This window comes from Mustelus asterias, chromosome 7, assembly GCF_964213995.1.
Source record: "Mustelus asterias chromosome 7, sMusAst1.hap1.1, whole genome shotgun sequence".
Lineage (NCBI taxonomy): Eukaryota > Metazoa > Chordata > Chondrichthyes > Carcharhiniformes > Triakidae > Mustelus > Mustelus asterias.
Window position 1 is genome coordinate 73,373,131 of NC_135807.1, and position 7,105 is coordinate 73,380,235.

Sequence of the window (7,105 nt, forward strand, 5' to 3'; positions counted from 1 at the left end):
TGCCTGATCCAATACAGCAGAGAATGAGTTTGCACTCATTCTGCCTCAGAAGTGCAACACCTGCCACATCGATGAAGGATCCAGCAAAAATATCCCGGGTCTGGGCATCAAACAGGCAATCAGCCCATTGCGTTCACCAATAGGACTTTTAACACCTGTTGGGAACCCCCTTTGCAAAAATTCATTAAGGAAATATCCTCAGGCACTTAGGAGGCAAACCCAGAGTCCCTAAGGGTGATCCTTAATTTTTTATTCATCTCTTTGTAGAGCTGCGAATTCTGCTACTAACGCAAAATTAAATTCACAAGATACTGTCACTTGCCCCTCCACAAACCCACCCTCCCCCTCAACCCATACGCAGTACTCAAAATACAATATCGACCGATGTTTGGACTAATCAATCTTTGTCTACCCCTGGAATGGTGAACTGTATGTTTTTAATTTCAGAGATTCATTTTAATAACATCTCTTCAGATTAGAATTGACAGAACAGACAATTATGGTTTGCCAAATAATGCAATGTGATTTACATAAAGTTTAAAGTGGCCATTTCCATTGATTGCGAGGGGCTTCTTCTAGTAATGGTTCCCAAGGTTCCCACTTGGCCATTTTATATGCCAAGTGGAAACCTTTTATATGCCAGAGAAAATTCATTCTCAGCCTGTGAAATTACTTCCTTTATCTGCACACAGTGGATTTTGTCTTCTAATTTTTGATCATGCTCCGATTTTACCAAGTTAAACCTTTCATTGATGGTCTGCTCAGTGTACTTGCTATAGGCTGCACCCTGAGGGATGGATTGCAGGAGAGTAAGAATTCTGCAGTACAAAATTCTCAACGTCTCATGAGGATTCTGGGCTGCAGCAAGACCCACCAACCCAAATGTTTTCTTCATGACTCCAGCCATTGCTGCCGCGGTGATCTGCTTTTTGGGCTACTGGAGCTAGTCAGTACTAATGGAGTGAGGATGGTGGACTTTTTTCCTATGACCTTATCACAGACCTGATTCGATTTCTAGGCCTTATATCTAGGCCTTTCACTGAAATCTTTTCTGGTTCTCATCTTCAACTTTTGATGGATTCTTCTTGACTGAGTTATACACGAAACACTGAACTAAGTAGCACCATCTGTTAATTTCGAGTGAGTTGTCCTCAAAACAATGACAGCCAGAGTAATAGCAATGAATAATTAGATAGGACAGCTCACTATTGCTAGATGAAACAGTGAGTCAAGTCTAGTGCTTGTATTGATTAGTTGTCCCTATCAGATGAACAAATCCTTCTGCCAATTGATTGGATTGAAGTTTTCCAGGTACTTTGAGCAATAAATTAATATCCTTCTAACAACAGAACTGTTACATTCAAATAATGCAATGAATTGTTACAATGGAAATATATATGTTTGAAATTGGTCTCAGAACCTATTAATCTGTATCTCCAGGAAGAATAAAGTCAAATCATGATTGCAAAAAACATTGAAGAAGTTTAGAATAAAAATAGACACCTTTCTTTGGTGACTTTATACATTATGGACAGAATTGTACTTCTACTCAATGAGCATTGAATAAAAATAAAGAACACTGCTAAAGCCATTGACATGAAGACTGGTCAACTCTGTTCACCAATCGCAAATCACAATGAAAACATTTCCTTACTAGAGCAGTAGATAAAACTAACATATTAATGACAACAAAATTACTAAGGACATTTATATAGATATACATATGTGTACTCTTATACATGATTGCATATCGGAGTGATTGATGTATATCTTAAAAAATCTTACGTTTGCATTTCTGCATTCACTTTTTATCTTTCCAACTCGACTTCCCATTTTGACATTTTTGTGCCAGTATTAAGCCATTATAAATTCATTTGTCCACGTCTACAGTGGGTTGTGACAATGTAAACTCATCACTGGAATTGGGCAGCCTGACAACTAGACACCCACAAATTGCTCAAAATGCTTTCTCCAAATTTTGCCAGCCGCCACTTTCTCTGAGTACTTTCTAAAGCTCTAACCAATAAATTAAACAAAACTGAAGAATCAAAATTGCATGTTTCATAATAATATGATGAAATGAATCCATTGAATTGTCCCTGATGTCTTTTCATCGTTCGTTAAAAAAAGAAGGAATGAAAACGGCTATCAACATCTCTGGACATCCCAATCTGCTTGACAGACAACTTTACTTTTAAAGTGTAATTACTGCTGTAACATAGGATTCGCAGCACCTGGTGTGCACACAGCACAGCAAGATCCCAGTAACAGCAATGTGATCATAATAGATAATCGGTGATGTTGGTTGAGTGATAAATGTTGGCCAGGACACCAGGGAAAACGTTCTGGTCTTAGTCAAGGGATGAGACGAGATCTTTTATGACCACCTGAAGGATGACAGGTTTAACGTCTCTTTTGAAAGCTGACATCTCTGGCACAGCCTAGATTATGTGCACCAGTCCCTGCAGTCATGCTTGAACCCACACCCTTCTAACTCAGAGGCAATAGTGTCATCAGTAAGCTAATCTGACACTATCTGTGCTATCCCCAAAAACCTCCATTCAGATTTGATATTGATGCTGCAACCTGAATTCAGATTGTGCAGTCTGAGCATGGGCATTGTATCGAATTTCAGAACACATCAGTTTATCCTGTCAGCTGATGTTTTCTTGTCAATTTCTGCTTAAACTACTAGTTTCTTGTTGTTTGAAGAAACGGTCTGTGTGGTATTTGACCATATTCTTTTTCAGCAATGTTCTCATTGATTTTTATATTGAACCCCAGTATATTTAACCACTGAATCATAAAAACATAGCAACAAGCAACAACATCACACACTAATGTTCCATCAGCAGCTACGTAATGGAAACAAATTCCTACCGTTTGTCTTTTTTTATCTGTTTGTACACAGCTTCATTGGAGCAAACAGTGGGGAGTCCTGTCTGTGCTATGGCTCCATGTATGCTCAGGATTTCATATCCTGGGGCAGTGCATTGCTTTTTAGGGCAACAGACGGCTGGCTATCTGTAAACATTTGACCACTCGTCAAGCTTCATTGCCGCAAACAGAATGACACAAATGAGCCTGAGATCGCTGTTGTGCTTATGGCACAGTGAAAATCTATCACATCTTTCTGCAAAATCCAAACTGCCGCAGCAATGAAACGGGAGCAGCACCATAAATAACCTGAATAATAGCAGCCTCATGTCCTTACATTTATATAATTTCACAACCCGACAGTTGCTTAATATTATTGCCAAGATTAACATTATGATATAATCATTTATATATGTTACGTACATATTGCATTAAAAGAGGGGATAACATAATTAATGCTAAGGTTTTGTAGCATTGTTGAAAAAGGCAACAAAAATGAACATTTTTATAGTGTACTTTCAGAACTTAAAGAAGATGGGGGGGGCGATTCTCCCAGCCCATTGCGCTGCTTTAGTAGAGGGAGGGACGCCAGCGATCGGGGTTGGGCATTGAGATGAGGGCGGGGGTGTCAGCTGGCTGGGGGCAGGGGTCAGGGCTGCAGGGGATGGGGGTTCGCGACTGCCAGTGGGGCAGGGGGAGGATCAGGAGATCCTGAGATCAGGGCGGGGCAGGGCGGGTTGGGGGCGGGATTGAGGCTGACTGGAGCCTAACGGTCGGGCTGTGGGCCGGCATTGTGGGATCACGGGGCTGGGCAGCGATTGAGCTGGCCAGCGATCAGGAGGCCGGCAGTGCGGGGCCACTGCACATACACCGATCTTAGTGTTGAGAGATGTGTGCACGCACAGTGGCCCGCTCAGCGCTATGCTGCCGGCCCCTCCAGCAGGAATAGGCCCCACCCGTTGAATGTTTGCAAGATTCACGTTAGTGCACTCTGCAATGCACGGAGTGTGGGAGATTCATTTTGAAAATCCCGCTGAAAAAATCAGCGTGCTTTACTCCAGTTTTTACGTGAATTCAACACTTAGAACTTTTTTGGGAGAATTGACCCTGCGATCTGTGCAGTTAGAAAAGTCTTTTGCAAAGTTTTATTCTTTCACAGGCTTTCACAACTTCTCTTTAAACCAGATGACACTTGCTGGCATGAACCAATCTATGGGTTTATTTGGTGGCTTTGCTATTTTCATGCTGATGAATTTTTTATGCCTTTGGTTCAGGTTGGAGATATTTACAAGAACCATAGAATCCCTATGGTGCAGAAAAAGGCCATCCAGTCCATCAAATCTGCCTCAACTCTCCGAAAGAGCATCCCACCGGGACCCTCTCCTCTGTCCTATCCCCGTAACCCTGCACATTTACCATGGCTCCCTACCCTGTACATCTTTGGACAATAAGGGGCAATTTATCACAGCCATTCCACCTAACCTGCACATCTTTCAGACTGTGGGAGGAAATCAGAGCAGCCAGAGGAAACCCACGCAGGCACGGGGAGAACGTGCAAACTCCACACAGACAGTCACCCAAGGCTGGAATCGAACCTGGGTCCCTGGTGCTGTGAGGCAGCAACGCTAACCACTGTGCCACCGTGCTCCATTGTACAGGGAGATCACTGAGGCTCCCTACTCAGTAAGAGCTACCTACATTTCAAAGCAGCAGAGCAAGCATGCAGCTTTGCTGGAATGCAGCCATTCCCATGGTACAAGGTGCCATTGACTGCAAAACATATTGCTTGGTAAACACCGCAAGAAAATGCTGCCATTTTCAGAAAGGTAAGGGAATTACTCCATCAACACGCTGTTGGTGTATAAGTACAGACAGCAAATCATCCAGATCATGCCCCAGTACCTTGACAGCTGTCAAGATGCCTCATTCTGCAGCGGTCCACTGTGGCACTTAAGCCACCATAACAATCTTCAGGTGACTATTGGACAAGATGGGTGCTGACTCCAGTGCACAACTCAAGCACTGTGCACTGCTGCATATGATGAAAGCTGTGCTGCAACACAAAACGTGGTAAAGAAGACCATTGGAGGACTGAAACAATACTTCCACTTACAAGATTGCTCTGGGGGAAGTGGGGGGGGGGGGGGGGGAGAGGGGGCCCACAGTACTTGGCAGAGCTGGTGTCAAGATTTATTATGATCTGCTGCATGCTGGACAATCTCATCATCATTAGGGGACAGCCTTTGTCACCAGTTGTACTGTGAGCAGCTCAGGAGCAGCAGGAGGAGAAAGAGGAAGTGAGGAGATAACCTGGATAGCCTCTTTCTAGCTGGACTGTCCATGGAGGACTGATTTGAGTCCAATACCAGTAACCACCGCCCAGTTCCCCATTCACCAACAGTCCCAAAGCTTACATTCGCTCTGTAATTATCACAGCATCCTCTTGGACTTGCACAACAAGAGTCACCGGAAAACAAACATTCCAAGCCAAATGTATAAAGAAATCCCGTCGTATTGCATACCAAAAACAATAATCAATCAGGTGTTAAGGAGACTCAAAACATTCGCCTTGTTTCTCTCTCCGCAAAGCTGCTGAGTAATTCCAGCAATTTGTTTTTATTTCAGATTTCCAGCTTCTGCAGAATTTTGCTTTAATTTTGGTTTTTAATTCGCTGCCACGTCTCTTCCCAGGAATACCGATCTCGGAGACGTTCTGCTCTTCTCCCCAACAGGGTTTCAGTTTGTCTCTTCACTCTGTTCACTTTCATTGCTTTCCATTTCTCTCCTGATGTTTGAATAGGTGCCGACCAAGCTGCTTTCGCAGCCACATCTCCTTCCTCACTGACAGTTTCCGCTTCTAACTTTTCCATGTGGTGTCCAACTGAATATCCACCCTTCATTTCCTGCTCTGACATCACGCCAGCATGGAAGCATTACGTGGGGGGTATGATTCCAGCGCATTGGCCCAATGTTGATATGTTCATGTATTATAACAACGTTCCTGACATTGAACGATGGGAAACGTAGCCCGCCACGGATGGGGGAAAGGGGGGATCGTACCCGGCCTTTACGATGACGTGAAACATGACTCGGGCCTTCTCGTGATATTTTCCACTCTCGCTGTCAAATGCCTCCCGACCCAAATGGGAACAGAAAGTCCCGGCCATTATCTCTGCTCCTCTCTCCACAATGCTGCCAGAGCTGCTGAGCGTTGCCTGTACTTCCTATTTTTATTTCAATAATCACCCTCCATCTTCCAAGCGCCTCGGCCTAGCCAAAGACTCTGACACAGTGCGACTGCAGTTGTTGCAGCACAGATGGTGGAAGGATGCTGACTTTCCGTGCCCTATTTTACCATTTTGATTCGAAGTGCTGGGCGGATTTGAAACTGGGAGTGTTTCAGATCCGGCTTTCAGACCCGTTCTCAGACGCCCCCATATGCAAACTGCCTGAAAAAATATCAGCGATTCCAAATCGCGCTGTAGAAGCCTGTGGGCGGGGCCTAACACGCCCGAATTCCTGCAGCTCCGACTGGCGCCTCCAACTGCACGTGTGCAGAAAAAATATGATAGAATGCTGCTCCCCTGCCACATCGCTCCCGGGCTGGATAATGCCTCCCCCTGGCCCCCACAGACATTGCCCCACCCCCACAACATTACCGACCCCCTTATCCCCCCACCTCCACCACCCAGACCGATCGTAGGCCCCTCCCCCCTTTCCCCCATCGATCTCAGACAGAGTGGCAGCGGAACCCCTTCTCCCCCCAACTGATCTCAGGCAGAGTGGCAGCGCACCCACATTCCCCCCCACCCCCACTGGTCTCAAGCAGAGAGCCATCGGACCCACCTTCCCCCCCAACCACCGATCTCAGGCAGAGAGCCGTTGGACGCTCAGCACTTACCTCCTCACGAACCCCCACTGATGGAGCGCCCAAATCAGACTTATATGGAGCATATCTGTTTCGCACCAATTCTGGATGCATGCAAATACATTTAAATGGGCGTTGCGCCTGTTTTGGGTGTGGTCCCGATCGTGGTCTTTTTTGGGCCTTGGTAAAGGGGCAACCAGCACGGAGGCGGGCGCGGATCATGCTACTCGCCTCCTGCCTGACTTTACCAAGTTTTCGCATCCAAAAACGAGCGCAACATGATGATAAAATCGGGCCCTCAGTGAGGAAGGCTGCACATTGTCTTGGAGCACAACACTGAGGAGCTCAAGTCCTCCTTCT

At 45.3% G+C, this 7,105-nt stretch overlaps 1 pseudogene; it reads right to left on the reverse strand.

The window, feature by feature from the left end:
* Positions 1 to 537: 537 nt before the first annotated feature.
* Positions 538 to 907, reverse strand: LOC144496115 (NADH dehydrogenase [ubiquinone] 1 alpha subcomplex subunit 5 pseudogene; annotated as a pseudogene).
* Positions 908 to 7,105: the final 6,198 nt, after the last annotated feature.